This window comes from Protopterus annectens, chromosome 9.part0 (genome assembly GCF_019279795.1).
Source record: "Protopterus annectens isolate FY-2018-M chromosome 9.part0, PAN1.0, whole genome shotgun sequence".
Lineage (NCBI taxonomy): Eukaryota > Metazoa > Chordata > Ceratodontiformes > Protopteridae > Protopterus > Protopterus annectens.
In genome coordinates, this window is record NC_056743.1 from 1183932375 (window position 1) to 1183953233 (window position 20859).

The following is a 20859-nucleotide window of genomic DNA, read 5'->3' on the forward strand; positions in this document are numbered from 1 at the left end:
GTAGAATATGAATTTAGAAGAATTTGTGCGACAAAACATTGTTGGCAAGACAACCTGAATGAAGGGGAAAGATTGGTTTTAAAAGAACTAGGGGGGGTCAGACAAAGTGAGGTGTATGAAACCTGACAAAGGTGGCGGGATGATTATGATGTGTAAGATTGATTATTTGGCAGCAATAACGAAGCTTTTGGATGAAGAGGCTGTATACACTAGAGTATCATTAAATGAGGTTAACAGAGCATATAAAAAGATTGATCTATTTTTGTTAGATGCACTGTTTCAGGGGGTTATAAATGAGAAGGAGTATGATTATTTACAGGTCAAGCACCCGATTATGCCCAGCATCTTTGGGATCCCTAAAGTACATAAGGGGACTGAAAATTTGTCATTCCGACCCATTGGGTCAGCAAGGGGTTCTAAAACAGAACCTCTTGCGGCCTTTGTAGACGTGTTTGCTAGGCCTGCCCTCACAGGAGTGGCCCACATCCTTAGGGATTCCTGGCATTGCCTTGAAAGATTGAGGAATGTCAGAAGGGATTGTGAGTTGTTTAGCTTTCTCACGATAGATGTAGTTAATCTTTTTTCAGTTATTTCCCATATAGAGGCCCTTGAGATGTTCTACGAATGTTTAAGTATTAGTGATAAAGTAGATAAAGAAAAGATCAACCTACTTTCTGATTTGATGGAATTGGTTCTTCACAATAATTTCATGAAATTTGAAGGAGAGTTCTATCAGCAATGTTCTGGAGTGGCAATGGGTGCTAAATGTGCCCCAGTGTTTGCCAATCTTGTTTTATTGGCCTGGGAGAGGGCTTTTGTGTTTCCTTCTGAATACTATTCTAAGATAGTGTTATATAACAGGTTTTTGGATGACCTGTTGATTATTTGGGAAGGAAATGAAACTGAGGCGACTGAATTTGTGAATTTTCTGAATAATACTACAAAGTTTTTGAAATTTACATATGTGTGGAATCAAGAGAGTGTTAATTATTTGGATATTACTATATCCAAAGATAAAGGTGAGTTGATTAGTACTATTTTTAGGAAGGAGAACTACTCAAATTCGCTGCTTCATTTTGATAGTTGTCACCCCTTTCATCAAAGGAAGGGGGTGGCAAAGGGGCAGATGGTTAGAACATCAAGGCTTGTCAGTGATGAGGGAATTTTTAAACTGGAAATGTACAAATTGATTGGCATGCTATTGGATCGGGGGTATCCCCTGAAGCTTTTGCTAAATATTAAAAAAGAAGTGTATAAGAAGAGGCGGACTATTTATGCCCCTATTTTGAAACAAGGGGAGTTTATTGGTGGAACACCCCCTGATTGTAGGACCAAGGATGTTGGTAATCATGATGGCCCAGTGCTGGTTGTAAAATATAATGAAAAGTCCTCTGAAATGTGTTCTGTGGTAAGATATGCCTGGAAAGAATGTTTGGGTCTTGAAACAAAAGCTATTTTAGGTAATGAGCCTCGAATTGTGTTTTCTAGGGGAACTAATTTGAAGAATAGGTTGGAGAGAATTGGTAGAACTTCGAGATCGTGGATGGGCAAATGTGGGGCTTGCAGTATGTTTAGGTTTGTTGCGGAGGGTGCCTATGTTTGTGTGTCAGGTTTTAAGCGTACTTTGGCCTGTCCAGGTTTGTGCAACTGTAACAGTAGGAATCTAGTCTATGTGGCGTCATGTATTTCATGTGACGCCTTCTATGTGGGCATGACGACCCGTAGGCTAAGAGACAGAGTGGCCGAGCACATTAGGTCTATTAAAAATAAGGATGTTCATAATGCTTTGTATTTGCATTCTAACAAATGTTTAAATTTTAAGAAATTCATATTTTTTATTATTGATAAAGTGTTTACAGGGGAAGGCGGAGATGTGGGTAACAAGGTCGCATGTTTGGAAGCTGAATGGCAATATAGGTTGAATGCAATGAGACAACCCGGGCTCAATGATTACATTTCATTGAAGCTAGTTTTAAAGCGAAAATCATATATTATTTAATATAAATATAAAATCAAAATTAATTTAATTAATTAATTTATTATTTAGATATTATTTATTTATATTTATGATAAATTAAAATAATATTTTTTTAGAATAAACTTTTTATAGATGTGATTTTAAAATGTGATATTGTTTTTTAGGTAGAAATATGTATGAATAATAAAAACATGTAAAATGTGGAAGTTAGGGACCCGTTGGTTAGGAATGAAATCAAATGTGCTATGATTACTCAATTGATTATTTAACAATGTAATTAATTAATTATTTAATTAAGTGATTGTGAACTTGATTAGGCTATGTATTTAAGGATAGTGGATTTATGCTTACATTGACTCTGATGATGCCATTATTGAATGGTGAAAGCGCTTAGTCTGGATGTTCTTGATGTGCTGTGATTAAAGTGTTACCTGCAATCGTGGTTCTCATTTGGCGGTGGTCCGATTTTTTTGAAATTTTATTTCTTCTCCTAACCTCTTCCACTTGGGACTTGCAGTTAAGAGAGTCATTCAGTTTAGACTTCAAGGAGAATTTCATTTGGAACCAACTCCTCAAGTTCAATGTCGCGATACAAGGTTTCAGAGACAGACATATCTATAAAATCTTTAATTAATCTTTTCATGCAGGGGATTCCACAACAAACACATGCTCCTAATAGGAGTAAACCCACACGAATGGCAATCAGAATATTCATTAGGATGGAACCTCACCCCCCAAACAGATTCTGGAAAAATCCGTTAGAGGGTTTGGGTCTGGTTTGGCCATGGCCGACACTTGCTGAATCACCTCCAGGTGGTCGTTGATTTCATGTCTATTATCTGGTATGTACGCACAACATTCTTCTTTGATAAGCACGCACGTACCACCTCTCGCTGCTAGGGTGAAGTCAAGAGCCATCCGATTTTGCAACACAACAGTTCTCATGGCATTCAGTTCATCAGTCACTAATTCAAGAGCAGAAAAAGTTGCATTACTCATTACTTCGAGAGGTTTTGACAGTTTTCTCAGCTCCCAAATCGATTTGACTGCACCATACGCTGGGAGTATACCTGCCCAAGATATAATACTGTCACTCAAGTCCATATGAGTCAATTTGTCTTTGTCCTTCATGGAATTATGGTCTTTCCAACCTGCTTCAACTTGCCCTACTGGATTCACAGGTTTCTCGATTGGATCTTTGGTTTTTTTGGAAACATCTCTCACGTTCCGTATTTTACCCAGAGGCAATTCCGCAGTGTGTCGTATGGCCGGAACCAGGTAGCCCACAAAACAACTGCCGGGCCAATTCTCAGGTAGCCATTTGTATGCCTTTTTCCCACACACAAAATAACAGTTTTCGACTTTAGTGCTAATACGCACTAGCCCTGCATGAAACATTTTCTTATCTATGATTGACAATTGTTTAATCAAGAAAAAAAGAAGAAAAAAAACAGAACCAGCAAAACGTGGATCCTGAAAGCAACAATTTATTGTGACAGGTTAAAAAACCTACACATATACAACACTTTTGCAACAGACCGGTTTCAGTAGGATATACACAACCTTCTTCTGTGAAAATAAGCAAAGCAAAAATGTGACAAAATATAAAGAGGTTACTAAGTACCCATTGGTTAATTCAAAAATTATCATTGAGGCCAGGTGGGAATAATCCCCCCAGTTTGATAATCCATTTCTTTTCCTTAGTATTAAGAATTGAATGCCAGCCTGCTTTATTTGTCCTATTCCCTTGTATAATATCAATAGCCATGAATGTAAATTTTGCAGTAGTATGTACCAAGGAGTGTTTATATAGAGCATTAGTTATCTTATTTGTCCTAATATTGCTGATGTGCTCTGTGATTCTGATTCTAAGTGACCGAGAGGTCTGTCCAACATAGAAAGAACCACAGTGGCAACTAGCCAGATAGATGAGCCAGTCACTGCTGCAGTTGGCAAAAAATTTTATGTCATAGACCTGAGAACAATTCCTACTGGAGAATTGTTTTGATTTGTTGATTTTGTCACAGTTAGTGCAGTGTCCACATGGAAAGCAGCCTGTAAGTGGATCCCCTGAAAGTGTAGTTTGTTTAAATTGCATATGATTATGCCTGCTGCCATGCTTAAAATGATTAAAGAAACCCCCTAAGTTTTTTCCTTTCCTAAATGAAAACTGACATCGGTCTGGAATAAATTTAGAAATATCAGAATCATATTGTAAGATGTTCCAATGGTTATTGATGCTGTCAATTAATTGGTTCGAATTCCTGGCATAGGTGGTAGTGAATCTTAATGTAGTGCTTTTGTCAGAAATATGTTTTTGATACTTTAGAAAGTTATTTCTATTGGAAGAGTTGGTCATGTTACTGGCACTGGACACATGGCCCATTGGATAACCTCTGGACCTGAATCTTTCAGTAAGATCCCTCCTGTGATGTTGAAAGGCATTATCAGTGGAACAAATACGTTTAATGCGAATGAATTGTGACTAGGGGATATTACGTATAACATGAGGGGGATGAAAACTGGAAGCATGTAAAATAGTATTGTATTCAGGATGTTTCCTGAATACTTCCGTAGACAATGTATAATCAGGCAATTTGGTAATAACAACATCCAGAAAAGTGATTTTTTTGTAATCATAATGTACAGTGAATTCCAAACCCCAAATGTTGTTATTTAAGTAGGAAATAAAATCCATTAAACCTTGTATGTCACCTCTCCAAACCATCCAGCAATCGTCTAGATAGCGGCGCCAAATGTCAATGTGCTCCAAAAAAATGTTGTTCCGAGAGTTATAAATTATGTGATGTTCCACAAAAGCCATAAAAAGGTCAGCATAAATAGGAGCAAAAGAAGCTCCCATAGCTGTTCCCTTGACCTGCCAGTAACATTTGTCTTGATAAAAAAAGACATTGCTGGTTAGAACAAATTTGCCTTGTAACTCTTCTAGGAATTGGATGGGGAATTCCCTCAGTAGCCTTCCGGATATCCTCCGGTGTCCACGGCCTATATACCAAGAGAGTTGGGTCCTGTCCAACCTGTCCTGCCTGAGGATTTGGTACCTCTATAAGTGGACATATTTCTTCCTCACTCTCAGCTTGTAAATTTCTCTTCATTTGATACGATTCTATGTCCCCCTGTGTTTTACGTGTTCGGGACCTAGTTTCAATGGGATCTCTAACAAACAATTTTGGTTTCACTGAGACATCAGGATACCGCGGAGGTGGACCAGCTTGTCCACCCGCTTCATATCCTGAAAAAGGGAGTGGGGGGGAGGAGGAGCCATTGCTACTACTATATTATTATCTTCTTTGTCTAAAAACAATGCCTTTGAATTATTACTCTTTTGTTCCCTACGGTTTGCTTCCTCAATCCACCTGTGTGCCTGAGGAATGCCTAATTGCCGTTGTTTCTTTGCCTGACCTTTTGTATCACTTTTAAGCTGTTTAAGAAGTTTAACAAGTGAAGATTTGTCTAATTTCCCATCAAATTCATATTTGTTAACCCATTTTGCATAATATCTAACATTATCTGCACGTTGTAGTTGCATATATTTTGCGTCTTCGGTTAGGGTGGGTCTCGCAACATTTTAGTGCACTGATTTCCCATGTTAATAAATGTTACGTAACCCTTTTACCATGTGGTACCACAACTTCAGTTCCTTTCACAGTTTATCTAGAATAACTGCCTACCTTATTCTGTTACCCTGATCTATGACCAAATAAACAGTAACTTTTCTTGTCCCTGATCTGTATGACAAATCTGACAAAAAAAAACAATATTTACTGTAACCTAGTCCCTGATCTAAAACAGAAAAAAGGCAAAAAATCTCCCTACCTGAGCCTCCGGTATTGAGCAGTCACGGTTCGACGTGGAGGTCCGCTCTTCAGCCACAGATCAGAAAGTGGCCAGCCTCTTTAAACGACAATTCAGTCGGAGGTCTTTTCACTCATGAAGAACCATTTCGGTGTCTTCTTCTGCATGCAGTCTTCGACCACCGCTACGCTCTGATCCGCAGCTTCTGAGGGATTCCAGTACGCAAAGGACCAATCTGTTAAATGAAAAAATACTGTAATAAAAAGATCAATACACAGGACGTTCAGGTTCAGGTTCTTTACTAGTGTACACCAGGAGGCAAAAAACGTACAAGTACAGAATTTTGTCTGAATGAAACAGGAAGAACACAACTTTTATAGTATTTCTTACTAGTATTAACCCACCAGACTGACGTAGTCAGTCACAAGGGGTTTTACATCACTTTAGCTTACAATATTCTATTCATCTAAAATGCTGATACTACATTTTGCTTAAAAACTTTTTCTGGTAAACAACGTGGCCTTGCTAGCCACCTGGTTAGTTACAATACCCTTTTACAAAAGTTTCCACTCAAGGTTCTAAATTAATTAGAACATAATAGTAGATACAGTTCTCAATACATTTCTCTTGTTACATGTTATCACTTTCTCCTTGCAGCCGGTGCATTATCTAGCAACATATACAAGGTCGATTGCTCAAGCGGAATAGAGCAGAAGATTCTCATTATTTCACACATTTAATTTCCTGACCCAGCAGATAATCACTTGTGAGAAGCATAAACATTAATTCTTGCTGAGCTAGCAGCTGCTGGGGTCAGAGGCCAACTTGCAAAAAGCACACTGCAGTTTCCAAAAGCTTCTTGCAGTTTCATATGAATTCATTTTTCTTGTCATAACATTAATAGAATAAAATGCATTATATCTTTCTTATTTCTTAATAAGCACTAAACATATACATTGATACATATTTTTCTAACACTGACAGAAGAGGAAAATCTGTCATTGACAAATTTTATATAATTTGAGGAACTTGTAGAAGCAAGTCCAGGCCAACACAAAGGGACTCTGGCTGACAAGGTTTGCAGACGATTGCAAGTTGGGAGCTATTATTAACTCCCCAAGTGATGTTGACATCCTACAAAAAGGCCTCACTGAAAACGGCTGGTGTCAGAACCATGGCCTTAAGCTCAATGCCAAAAAATGTATCGTCATCCCCCTTAGAAAAACTCGGTTCCCTTGAATTACCACATCAATGGTAGTCCTCTGAACACAGAAGGAGTTTTAAGAAATCTGGGAACACAAGTTGATAGCAACCTCTCTGTTGACCACCACATTGCCACTGTGGTCAGAAAGTCCTTCTATGTGGCACATCTCATTACTAAAGGTTTTGCATTCAGGAAGAAAGAGGTCATTGTCTCCCTCTACTCTTCCCTCATAGGCCAATCATTGAGTACAATGCCCCATTTAGCATGTACCTCACTAAACACCTGCAACAACTGGAGAGGCTGCAAAAGTACCTCACAAAGAGGATCCTAGGCCTTAAACACTTGTCCTATATGGACAGACTCAGACAACTACAACTATTCTCTGGCTCATATTGGTTACTTAGAGGCGATCTCTGCTTGAGTTAATAAACCATGTCTGACCCAGCTTTGTTAGAAATGCTACATCTAAAGAAATCCCAATCCCTCCACACCACATCCTCCAGAGACTTCAAACTCATTACCACAATCAACAGAACATGCTGGAGGGACAGGTTCATAACCCAGAGACTCTCCATGCTATGGAATAGACCTCCCATATATGTCAAGCAAAGCACCTCACTGGCCCTCTTCAAGAGAAATCTTGATGAGTGGATGGGAAATAGAACATTCACCCCGGGGATCACTCCAGTGGCTCTACTCGACAGAAGCACTAGGAACTAAGGTCGGGTGGCATGATACCGGGGTAATCCTATGGGCTAGGCTTGTAAAGGCTCCAGAGCCATTAGCCTAGTACACACCTATGAACCTAATAAAAGGTCAGAAAGAAGGCAAGTCATCAGGTATGTATAGGATAGCAATAGAAATGTGAAAACAGAAAAAGGTAGAAACTGGAAAGATATTAAAGCCTACTATCACTGCCCCTGACAGTCTAACTGTATATCCAGTTTCAATTATGATAAATTGATTCATAGCTGAAAATAAAGTCTCCTCACTATGGGAAAAAAATCAATCGTTATTACACTGCACAAGTTAGGAATCAATGCAGGTCTTTCAAAATATAAACAGATTGCTATTTTTATCTCCTACTAGAAAAATATTTTCATATGCAACTTATCAGCTAATTAATAGATAACCAGCTTCTGTCTTCAACCCAACAATACTATTCACTATCATCTCTGCCAATAACACCATGTTCTTACAAGTATATTACACAAAATTACTGGGTGTTCTCATGGAATACCAGTTGAACCTTGGCCACCAAGTATCACACATGGTTTAAGAACTTAACAGAAATTAGGTACATTACACAGTAAAAACTTGCCTCACTGACATAGCCAGAACATGTGTAGACTCTTCTCTTGTACTGCCATCTCTCCGTTACTCTACACCAATGTTCATTACATTTCAGGTTTCACAGTTGTCAAAACTTGAACAATGTTATAATAAAACAGACAAATTTGCAGTACATTATAACAGCAGAGCACAAGACTGCCTAGCCCTCAGCTATCTACAATACACAGACTTTCCTGTAAGCCAGAAAATTGTCCAACTCTTAACAATTTAATAAAACACTCTGTAGACAGTAATCTAGCTTTTGACCATCACATATCTAGAGCAATGAATAAATCATTCTATGTTGCGCAACTTATAAACAAAGGTATGGCACCTAAGTCCAAGGAAGTCATTGTTCCACTGTATTTGACATTCATCAGAGCTATCATTGAGTTCAATGTCCCCTTTGGTATGTACCTAACCAGACATATCCAACAACTGGAATGTCCACAGAGGTTCTTCACTAAAAGAATACAGGGTGAAAGTAAAATGTCCTATGCAGACCACCTCAAGGCCCTATTCCTGTATTCTGTCTCCCACAGGCTTTTGAGGGGAGAGCTATGCCTGGTACACAAGGCATTGTCAGACCCCACTCTGATAGACCTCCTACATATCCAAAAAACAAACAGCACCAGAACTACCCATTCTAAAGACTTAAACCTTGCCGGTGATATAAATAGGACCTGCTGGAGAGACAGGTATGTATCCCACAGACTACTCTGTCTATGGAACAGGCTCCCCATACTTGTGAATCAGTTCTTCCCTAACCCTATTCAAGTGCAGCTTGAACAACTGGATGGGAAACTGGAAATTCATCCCTGGTTTGGCACCTATGTCTCTAATGGACAAAAGTAACCTGTAAATGCTTCATCTCCCAGGCCCATGCTTAGACTTATCAAGGGTATCAGAACTTGCCAGAGATTTGGGATGCGTGGCTAGGCTTAAAAAGGCCCTTGTGGTCGTTAGCATAGTAAACACCTCTGAACCAAACTTTGTCAGCCCCTCTAAATAATTCCTTTTACTTCTTAACAGTATCTCTTTTTCTAACTTATTCTTAAACTTTATTTTCATTTTTTCCCACTCACTAGCTGTAATTTCTGAAAACAAAAAATATTCTACCGTAATAACTTTCAAATAATTTCCACTACTAGTTCTTTAAATTGCTCTCTTTTAAAAAAACAGATAGGTGGGGAAGTGCCAGAGTATCAGTTTTACTTCATTAGCCTGCATTTTTATCTTAGTTGTTATTGGTGCTTGATCTGAAATACTTATTGGATGTGTGTCAAAGCTTTCAATAAAATGCACATATTCCTGGGAAATGTCATTTCTGTCTAGTCCAGCCCAGTTATTGTACCTTGAGGAATAATATGGAAATTCTCCATGAGTTCCTACCACTGAATTCACATCTTTCATATTAAAGATTTTCATAAATGTCTTCAGAAATCTATCACCTTTTGTTACACTGTCCTTTCTAGGTCCCCAAATGCATCATCACTGTTGCAAATCATATTCCAGTCCCCACCAATAAGTAATATTGCCTGCTGAAAGTAGATTTCTCCCAAATTTTCTTAAGATCCATAATATCAGCTTTAGGTAGAATATAAGTATGTGCCAGCATAATCCTCCTCCCTTGCCAGTAGCCCCTTACTACCACAAATCTACCATTATTATCTTTTTTACCTTTTCTATTACTATTAGGGCCCCTCTAGTAATTAATAAAAGTACTCCCATTTTCCTTTGACCCTGATACCCTGCTGAATATCTCTCCTGAAATCCTTTCTTTATGAAATTCACATGCTCATTTCTTTCCAAGTATGTCTCCTGTAACATTGCTCTTTTGCACTCTGCTTTTTTCAATATAATTTAATACTCTTTCGTTTACTTTCTATACGTATGAGGCCATTGATGTTCCATAATAATATATATAGTGTACTCATTATGATAAGAAGTTAATATTGCTTTCTACTCTATATGGCAGCTTTACAAATGTCTATTTCTGCTTTTGCATTACATGCAACTACTAATGTTTGGCAGGTTGATCTTTTACAGAGTTACTTTTTGCCATCTCCATTTGAACCTATGTCACGTTTTACAAGACTTTTTGTTTTAATGAGGGTTTTAATGAAAACCCTCAAGCAAAAATCAAAACACATCCCCAGAACATCATCATAACCTATTAACTTAAAACAAACACACAAAACTATGTACATCTTCAAATAATAGAGTTTAACCCTCGTAATAGGAACAATTGTCCCAAATCAACTGTGCACACACAGGCATAAACTAAACTTAAAATACGGTTGCCCATGCTAATTCACGTTACAGTCTGCACTCCTACTTACTGTAATTGCTGTCTATTGTTGTCTTATCTTTACTTTATTCCCAGATGTGAAATCCAGCTTGTATGTTTTCAGAAAACATCAACTTTTTACCTTAAAAAGTGTTCTGGCTTTTGTTGCAGCTTGTCTCCATGGAAACCTAAAAATAAAAAATACATCTACCCTCATCTGCAGACTTCTAAAACCGAACATTTATTTGCCTAAGGCAAACTTTGCATTACATTCAGTGTTCTCTTATTTACTAGTTTACACAAAAAATGTTATTAGATTATGTCAGGGGTCCTAATCCAGACATTAATTTATGCAAAAGTATGAGAAAACATATCACCTCTACATATTTTATAATCTGTGCACTTTTACACCCTATCCACCACATTAACAACCCAGTGTTACAGCATGTTAACCTAACCATGCTTTTCTCCAGCCTTTCTTCTCTTTTTACATTACTTTAAAATAAAAAGAAAAAAAACAACATCTGCTTACTCTAGTACTTTTATTTCATACAGGAATAACTGAAAATGTTTTATATTATAACTTGTAATTTATATCATGAAATGCTTTATACAAATACTATTAAGAACAAAAATTGTTTAACTTATAGTTACTGTTTTCTCTTCCCTTCATTTTCTATCCAAATGTTAATGATACGAAGTGGGATGTATGCTTTTCAGTCCTCCAGAAGTTTAACAAAGTCAACAAAAGTCCAGTTTTTCAGCTTTTTCTTGCAAAACCATATCTCACAAATGTGCTCAGTTTGGTGGAGTTGCTCCATGTTTGGTGACCTTAGCCAGAGATCTGGAGTGAATCTGAACTAAATCCAAGGCATCCACTTTGTTCAACAAAAAATAAGTATATTCTAAGTTTGCAATGCATTTTTTAAACTGCATTTTGACTAATTGCTGCTTTTGTTTTTGCTGTTTCTACTGGTGTTACCATTTTTTTGCACTTTGAATTTCTAGTACTTCTTTATTTTATAGTATTGGCTAGATTCAGACTTGTTGAATCTAGGGTGTTTAGTTTTAATAGAGCACTAAAACCAGCCATCCTACATTAAGAAGATCTTCATACACCCTTGTGGAAGAAGTGCATAGCCCAGGACCCATCTGAGTTGGGGATTTTTGGAATAAGGCTCAGTTTAACTTTGCTTGTATTTAAACCCCACATTTGCGCAGTTTTGCATCAGTTTGGTGGTGCTGCTCCAAGTTTGGCAACCTTAGCCAGAGATCTGAAGTGAATCTGAACTAAATCCAAGGCATCCAGTGTGTTCAATGAAAAATAAGTATATTCTAAGCCTGCATTGCACTTTTTTAAACTGCATTTTGACTAATTGCTGCTTCATTTTTTTTGCCGTTTCTACTGCTTTGTGACCATTTTATTATGCACTCTGAAGTTCAAGTACTTCTGTATTTTTTAGAGTAGGCTAGATTCAAACTTGCTGAATCTAGGCTGTTTGGTATTAATTAAGCACTAAAACAAGCCTTCCTATGTTAAGAAGATCCTCCTGCACCCTTGTGGCAGAAGTGTGTAGCCCAGGACCCATCTAAGATGGGGATTGTTGGAATAAGGCTCAGTTTTGTTGTTTAGTTTGTGTTAAAACTGTTTAATTTCACTTCTATTTAAGCACCGTGTTTGCGCATAGCTGTGCACCATGTAACAGGGTTTGGCACTGCCATGTATAGATGCAAATGCTTAGAAACACAGTTTTTCCATTGAATTCAGCTAGAGAACCCTCCTTAGCCCCACTTATGAATAAACCCTGGTTCAGCTAGCCCATCCCCACTAGTTACTACAGTATATACCTGCCATAATGGATGGACGTTTTCCCACCATTTCTCCAGCCAACGTGATTGACTTAAGCATCCTGAGGCAATGTAGCAATTGCCTCATGTATATTGACAACCACTTGGTCATAAGGGAAGCATATGTGAGAGATATAACTATACCATGAAATTAGAATCAGTCTGCTCACATAATATTAAACAAGACATATAACAGGTTGTCAGCACACGCAACTCCCATTTCACACAAGATAAGATCAAGATACATAAACCTACATACACGGATGTACTCACTAAGAGCCTACCAAAAGACCAGAGACCTTCCAAGCACAAACACCATGCACATACTGGTAAATGGTACATGACAGATTCCACTACTACACATAACAACACACATATCAGTGTCTCAAAAATTAAGCCCATAAGGCATAACACCTCAAAACCAAATGTTCTGGTCATAGGCAACTCAATAGTAAGAGACACAGATGTTCCCCCCACCAGGCTGAACAAGGAGAAGGTCACTGTCAGCTGCCTGTTAGGTGACAGGATCCATAATATCACACACGCACTGAAGTCACTCATCAACAGCTACTCTTAAAAATCTGTCATAGTACATGTTGGTGTCAATGACTTGAGACGTACCTCTCTGGACTATATGAAGAGAGACATGACAGAACTCTCAACTTACCTGTCCCAGGCAGGTATATCCCGAGCCCTAAGCAGCATTCTGCCTTCACCAAGGATGATGCCACAATACAGTCAAAAAATGATTGAATTCAATAATTGGCTTAGCTTCTGGTGTCCAGGGGAATCCAGTATCTGTCTGTGTCGGCAGATATGGTCGACAGTCCACACTGCTTTGCCACAGATGTCCTTCACTTGTCTGTTGAAGGCTTTTTGATACTGGTAAAGACGCTTGCCTCCCCCATAGTGCCTTTTTAGGCACTGTCCAAATAACAAAACTTCTGACCTAAAGAAATCCAGTAAGGACAAACTCAGGGTCGTGATACTTAATGCTAGGAGCTTAAACAGTAAACTGTACTCCCTGGAAGCACTCCTTACCCTGGAAGATGCTTCAATGCCTTTCACACATTCAGACTCCAAATTGAACATAAAAGAACCTAAGGTGGAGGTGTCTCTATCTTCATTAAATCCAAATACACATTGAAACTGGTGAAACAGGATGACTCTCAGAGCTACTCCAGGTCCAATTAACTATAGGTAAAATACATTTCCACATCATCGCTAGCTGCAGGTCCCCCACCATGAACCAAGAGAAATACACTGCCTACCTGGGTTTGCTAGAGTCGCTCAGTATACAGCCAAGCATATTGGTCATGGGAGATTTCAACTATCCTTCCATTGATTGGGTGACTTACATGAGCACAAACAAGATCACTTCGAGATTCTTGGAGTTTGTTAATCCAAATGCCCTGGAAGAGATAGTCTGCATCCATGCAAGGGGCATAGATGTCCTGGACCTAGTGCTCACCAACATGGGGGGTGTCACTGCACTACCCCCTGTGTGTTGCCCTCCCTGGTAAGGTCAGACCATAAATCTGTCTTGTTTGAAGTAATGATCAAACTTGACACCCCCTACAGGAGTTAAAAAAAAACTGAAAATTTTCCCCAAAGCAAACTATTGCCTACTAAGCAATGGTATAAAAAGTTTCAAAGCTCCTGCTGACATAGCCAACAATGACTCCTATACAGAGGAATGTGCAAATGCCCTATATAGCCACTTAAACAAATGCATCGACTTAGCTGTACCTAACAGGAACAAAACCATGTCTTCCTGAAAAAGCAAGCCACCCTGGTAGACTGTATGTATAAATAAATTATACAACAAAAGGAAGAAACTGATATCTAAGAACAGGAGGGAACCTGCTCAACAGAAGAATAATAATCTCCAACAGCTAGAACAAGCATATCAGATATCTTGTAAAGTCTTCTAAAGCTAGTTATGAGACCAAATTAGCATCTCTAGCTAAAGACAACCATAAGGTACTCTTTAGCTATGTCTGAAACCTAAAAGGGAATGCCCAGCTGTGTGCTGAACTTGTAGTGGATGGTACCAGTCACACTGAATCTAAGGAAATTGCCAACATGCCGTCTGACAGATTTGGCAATAACTTCATCCCCCCATCCCCAACAGCCATATCCCAAAGCATTCCTGACACCAGTCCACTACCAAATATCTCCAAAGAACAGATTATACAAGCACTCTCCAAGGCCAAAAACATGGCCTCTATGGGATCAGATAACATCTCATGCTGCTTTCTGAACAATCTGAAACAAGACCTAGCAGAACCACTCACCACTCTGTTTAACCATAGCCTGAGAACTGGCCTTGTTCCTGAAAAATGGAGAACAGCAACAGTAATCTTCTTGCACAAAGGGGGGGGGGGGGTCCATCAATTGACCCTGGAAACTATCCAATCTAACCAGCCTTATCTGCAAGGCTAAGGAAAGAATCATCATGGACCTTATCTACAAGGACAATAGGCGACCTTCAAACACTTGACCCAACCCAGTTTTGTTTCGTCAAGGGTAGATCTTGCTTATTAAACCTAGTGGACTTCTTTGAGAATGTGACCAAAACCCTGGATAAGGATAAAACAGTACATATGACCTAACTTGATTTAGCCAAGGCCTTTGACACAATTCCCCATTCAGATATCATAGAGAAACTCTCCCATCTGGGGATTAACCCATACATTACTAGATGGGTAGCCAACTGGCTCACCAACAGAATGCACACTGTCAAAGTTGGGGAGTCCACTTCCACCAGTAGATGAGTTACCAGTGGAGTACCACAAGGATCTGTGCTGGGCCCTCTACTATTTGGAATCTATTTCTCTGAAGTCCAGGTGAAGATAGATGGCCTGTTGCTTACCAAGTTTGCAGATAATTGTAAATTGGGCACAGTCATAGAGTTCCCCAATGATGCTAACATATTAAAGAAAGGGTGACACAAACAAATGATTGGTGTCAAACTCTCAGACTAAAACTTAATGCAAAAAATGCCTCATTATCCCCTTTGGCAAAGATGTAACCCACGCTAATTATGATATAGATAGCACCCCTCTAAGCTCAAACTCAGTGGTGTGAGACTTGGGAATACAGGTTGTTAGTAATCTAAACTTCAATCACCATGTGTCCATAGTGGTAAGAAAAGCATTCTGGATCACACAATCACAAATAAGGGAATTGCATCCAAGACCAGGAAGGTCATAGCAACCCTGTACTTGACCCTTATCAGACCACTAACTGAGTACAATGCATCTTGCTGTATGTACCTCACCAGACAACTGCAGAGACCACAGAGGTTTCTGACCAACAGAACCCAGGTCCTCCAAAACATGAGATACATGGAAAGATTGAAAGCACTGTCACTGTACTCTGTATCATACATGCTGCTGAGAGGTAACATGCGCCTGGCCTACAGGGCAGTCTCGAACCCTGCCCTAATGGAAATACTGCACATCTGCATGTCAAATGGGACAAGAATAACTCACTCAAGGTATCTCAACCTAACCTGTGACATATGCAATACATACTGTAGAGACAGATATATATCCCAGCAATTGCTGCCCCTCTGGAATAAGCTCCCACTCCATGTGAAGCAGATCTCCTCAATGACCCCATACAAGCGCAACCTTGACAACTGGATGGGTGACCATAAATTCACCCCTGGGGTGGCACCTATGTCCCTCATGGACAAGGGCAGTCAGTGCTGATCACAAAACCACTTTGGTAACAATGACCATCAAGCTATGGTCAATAAGTGTACTTGGGTTTTTACATGCCTAGGCTTGTAAAGGCCCTTGGGCCATTAGCTTAGTAACCTCCTATGAACCTATGAAACATACATGACCACAAACATGCTGGCTCAGTGGGTATTGGACTTTGTCAGTGCAAATGCTCTGGAACAGCTAGTCAGTACACCTGCAAGAGGCTCAAATGTCCTGGACATAGTATTCACTAACATGGGTGGGCATTGCACCCGCCACACATATAATGCCCTTCCTGGTAGGATCAGACCATAATTCAGTCTCTCTCAATGTAGTTATAAGACCAGATACTCCACCAAGCTCAGAAACGCTTAGGAATTTTTCAAAGACAAATTGTCTCTTACTAAGTGATGGTATAAGAAGTTTCAAAGCACCCTTGAACACAGATAACACAGACTCCTATGCAGAGGCATGTACCAATGCCTTGTATAACTACCTAAGCAGTTGTGTAGAACCAACTGTACCTGACCAGATTAAAACCAGGTCTTGCTGAGAAAACAAGCCACCCTGGTGGACTCCTAGTATAGACAGGCCATGCAACAAGAGAAAGAAATTAATCTACAAGAAAAAGAGGGAACTTGTTCAGCAGAGGAAGAAATCCCTCTCTAGATTAAACAAACAAATTAGAGATCTTGTCACGTCCTCCAAAGCTAATTGCAAAGCAAAAATAGCCTCCCGAGCTAAGAATAATCACAAGACATTATTTAACTACATCTAAAATCTAAAAGGGAGTACCCAGCTATGCTCTGAACTGGTTGTGGAGGCACCACCTATACTCAACTAATAATAATAATAATAATAATAATAATAATAATAATAGGTAATAGCCAAACTGCTAGCTGACAGATTTGAAGCAAACTTCACCCCCACTGTCCCCTCCAGTCATACCTGCCACCATTCCTCAGCCTATTATCTCAAGAGAGCAGGTCATCTCTGCTCTCTCCAAGGCCAAAAATATGGTATCAATGGTGTTGCTTGTCTGGTCAGGATAAAACAGATGAACATTTGTGGGTTCTGTTTAAGCAGCTTTATTATACACAAACATCGGAAGTGAGGCTTTGGAACTTAAACATAAACTTATAAACAGACTGACTGCTGCACTCATACATGTTAACACCCTGGCTGTTCTCTCAAAATGGTGCTGCTGCCTGCACATGCTTGCTATTTATATGCACGTGCTTTATCTGGAAATTCTTCTTAAAGGTACATACACACACACTGATCTACATCCTCCCTCTTTGAGAAATAGTCCTCATATGAAATTACAGTATTCAATGACATGCAATTTATAGAAATTATCTTTTGACATGCAGTTATACAGAACTAATTATTTGACATGCAATCATATAAAATTAGACACCTATAAAACAATTATGTCCAAGTTGCTGTGTATTTCACACTAGGTCTGGAAACATGACCTGATCATGTAACATAAAAGTCAGAACTGGATCTAGCAATGGGAACTGTCTTCAAGGAATGTTCAACTTTGGGGACATCTGGTACATCATCAGGAACGGGAATGGATACTGTGACATGTTCCTCGGTATTAACATTGTCTGTGTTGCTCTGAGGTCTAGAGTCTGTATCACAGGTACGATGCTATGCAATATAATTTCTGATACAGGAAGAAGATGTCTGTGGTTTTTCCTGTATTCCGTACCCACAGATTCCACTAAGTAGGATCTCAGCTCGCTACATATACCTCTTACTTGACCAATTCGATCAAAGCCTTTTGCCGTTTGCATCCTCACTGTCTCTCCTTTTTAAAGGTCAAAGAAATCTGCTCATTTTGTCATATCTGGACTTCTGAGAAGAATGCTTTTTGAAATGTTGGGCTTTGATTGCTCTGTTGTTTTTAGCATTAGGCACTAACAAACTAGAACTGATAGGCAAGGTTGTTCTGGTTTGCCTAGATAGAAGTCTCTGAGCAGGTGAGCCAAGTTGATTGTCACGGGGTATATTGCGAGATTGAGTAAATTCAAGAAGATAACAGTATTCTCATGCTTTGACCTTTCTAGTAATTGCTTTGTACTCTGTACTGCACGTTTAGCAAAGCCGTTTGACTGAGGATATTCAGGACTACTAGTAACATGAATAAAGTCCCACTCTTTTTCAAATCTCTGAAACAATTGACTGGTAAACTGAGAACCATTGTCAGAAATAACTTTGTGTGGACTACCATGGACTGAGAAATGATGTTTTGTCTTAGTAATAGCAGCACTAGTTGTTAGGTTAGGTAGCAAATCGATCACAAACCAATTTGAATAAGAGTCTACCAATACTGAGTAATATTGACTAGTCCACTCAAATATGTCAGTTGATACTGTTGACCAAGGTAGTTAAGTAATTTGGCTTAGCTGAAGTGGCTCTTTTTGCAAATGCAGCTTAGTAGTGTCACTCACTGAACAAGAAGAAAGCACTTTATTAATGTATTTTGCTAGAGAAGGCCAAAATACTAGTTCTCTCACCCTTCTTTTAGTAGAATTGGAATCTGGGTGGTCACAGTGCAAAATATGAATGTATTCATGCTGTAAGGAAGTAGGAACAATAACTTTTGGACTTTTGAAAATGATACCATCTTCCATCAACATCTCATCTCTCTATGGAAAGTAAGGTTGCACTTCTGGTGGTACACAGGATTGCTTTGATGGCCATCTTACATTGATGAAGTGGTCGAGCTTTTGCAAAAACATACACATGGTTTGATCTACAAATGGTACCAGATAACATCCTAGGGTGCCTTTTAAACAACTTAAAATGTGAATTAGCAGATCCACTTGGATCCCTGTTTAACCACAGCCAGCAAACTAGCTACATTCCGGTGGAATGGAGGACAACAACAGTAATCCCTCTGCACAAAGGGGGACCATCAACCAACCCTGGGAATTATAGGTCCATAAGCTTTACTAGCCTCATCTGCAAGGCCATGGAAAGGATCATTATGGACCTTATTAACAAGAACCTGGGTAATCTTCAAACTCTGGACTCAACCCAGTTCAGATTCATTAAAGGTTAAACATGGTTGACTTATTCGAGAAAGTCACCAAAGCCCTGAGTGAGGGAAAGACAGTGCATACTGCCTTCCTTGACCTAGCCAAGGCATTTGAGTCAACTCCCCACTTAAGTATTATACAGAAACTCTCCCAATTGGGAATTAACCCCTGCATTACCAGATGGATAACCAACTGGCTCACCGAAAGGACACATACTGTCAAAGTTGGTGACTTCACCTCTAGCAAAAGACCAGTGATCAGTGGAGTACCACAGAGTTCTGTGCTGGGCCCCTAACTGTTCAGAATTTATTTCTCAAACGTCCAGGCAAAATTGGATGGCCTGTGACTGACGGAGTTCACTGACATTTGCAAATTGGGAGCAATCATTGACCCCCCAACGATATTAATATACTGCAGACAGGGTTAACACAGACAAATGATTGGTGCCAAAGTCACAGATTAAATCTAAATGCAAAGAAATGCATTAGTATACATCCCCGCTAATTACATTATAGACAGCCCCCCCCCCCCAAGTGTAGACCCAGTGCTACTTGATCTGGGTACTCAGGTTGATAGCAGTCTGAACTTTGACCATCATATATCTATGGAAATCCTTCTTTGTGGCACATTTTATAAGTAAAGGCATCACATCTATATCTAAGGGTGTTATAATTCCATTATACTCGGCTCTCATCAGACCAATAATTGAGTCCAGTGCTCCCATTTGCATGTACCTCACTAGACACCTGCAACAATTGGAGCCACCCCAGAGGTTTCTTACCAAGAAATTACAAGGTACACAAAACAAATCTTATGATGAAAGACTGAAAGCCCTGTCACTGTATTCTGTCTCCAACAGGTTTCTAAGAGGTGACCTGTGCCTGGCTTACAGGGCAGACTGTGACCCAGGCCTGATGGAAATGCTACAAATTTGTAAATCAAACTGCATGAGGATCACCCACTCCATCTTATCCTAGCCTCTGCCATGAACAGGCCATGCTGGAGAGATAGATAAATCTTCCAGAGACCGCCACTTCTCTGGAACAAGCTTCCAATTCATGTGAAACAGAACTCCTCCCTGACCCCCTTCAACTGCAACCTAGATCAATAGATTACTGCAAATTCACTCCTGTGGTGGCACCCATGTCCCTCCCGAACAGAGGAAGTTGGTATTAACAGCCATAGACCCTTACCTTTGTGAACTTCACTCACGTAACCACTGACAATCAGGGCAACTCTGGATGAATATGCTAGGTTTGTAAGGGCTCTAGGGCGGTTAGCCTAGTAACCTTCTATGAACCTATGAACCTTTGTAATAGCACATTTATTCACTAATTTCAGTGTTGCTTGTCTTCTTCCTGTCCATCTCCATCTCCCAACCCCAGACCATGGTTCAAGTCCAAGGAATTCCTGAAACTTTTAGTCAACCCCTTGCTTTTTTCCATCTCTCAAGCATTTTCATTTGGAACACTTTAAAAGGTAACAACTGGCAAAGTCTCTCTATGCGATTTATTATCAGAAGAATAAGAAGCAGATTGTTTGTTGGCTCACTTTTTGCTGTACAAACTTTTGTTTTCCTCTTTAGCCTGTTCTGCATCAAAAAGTGACTGATCCTCCAGGAAAAA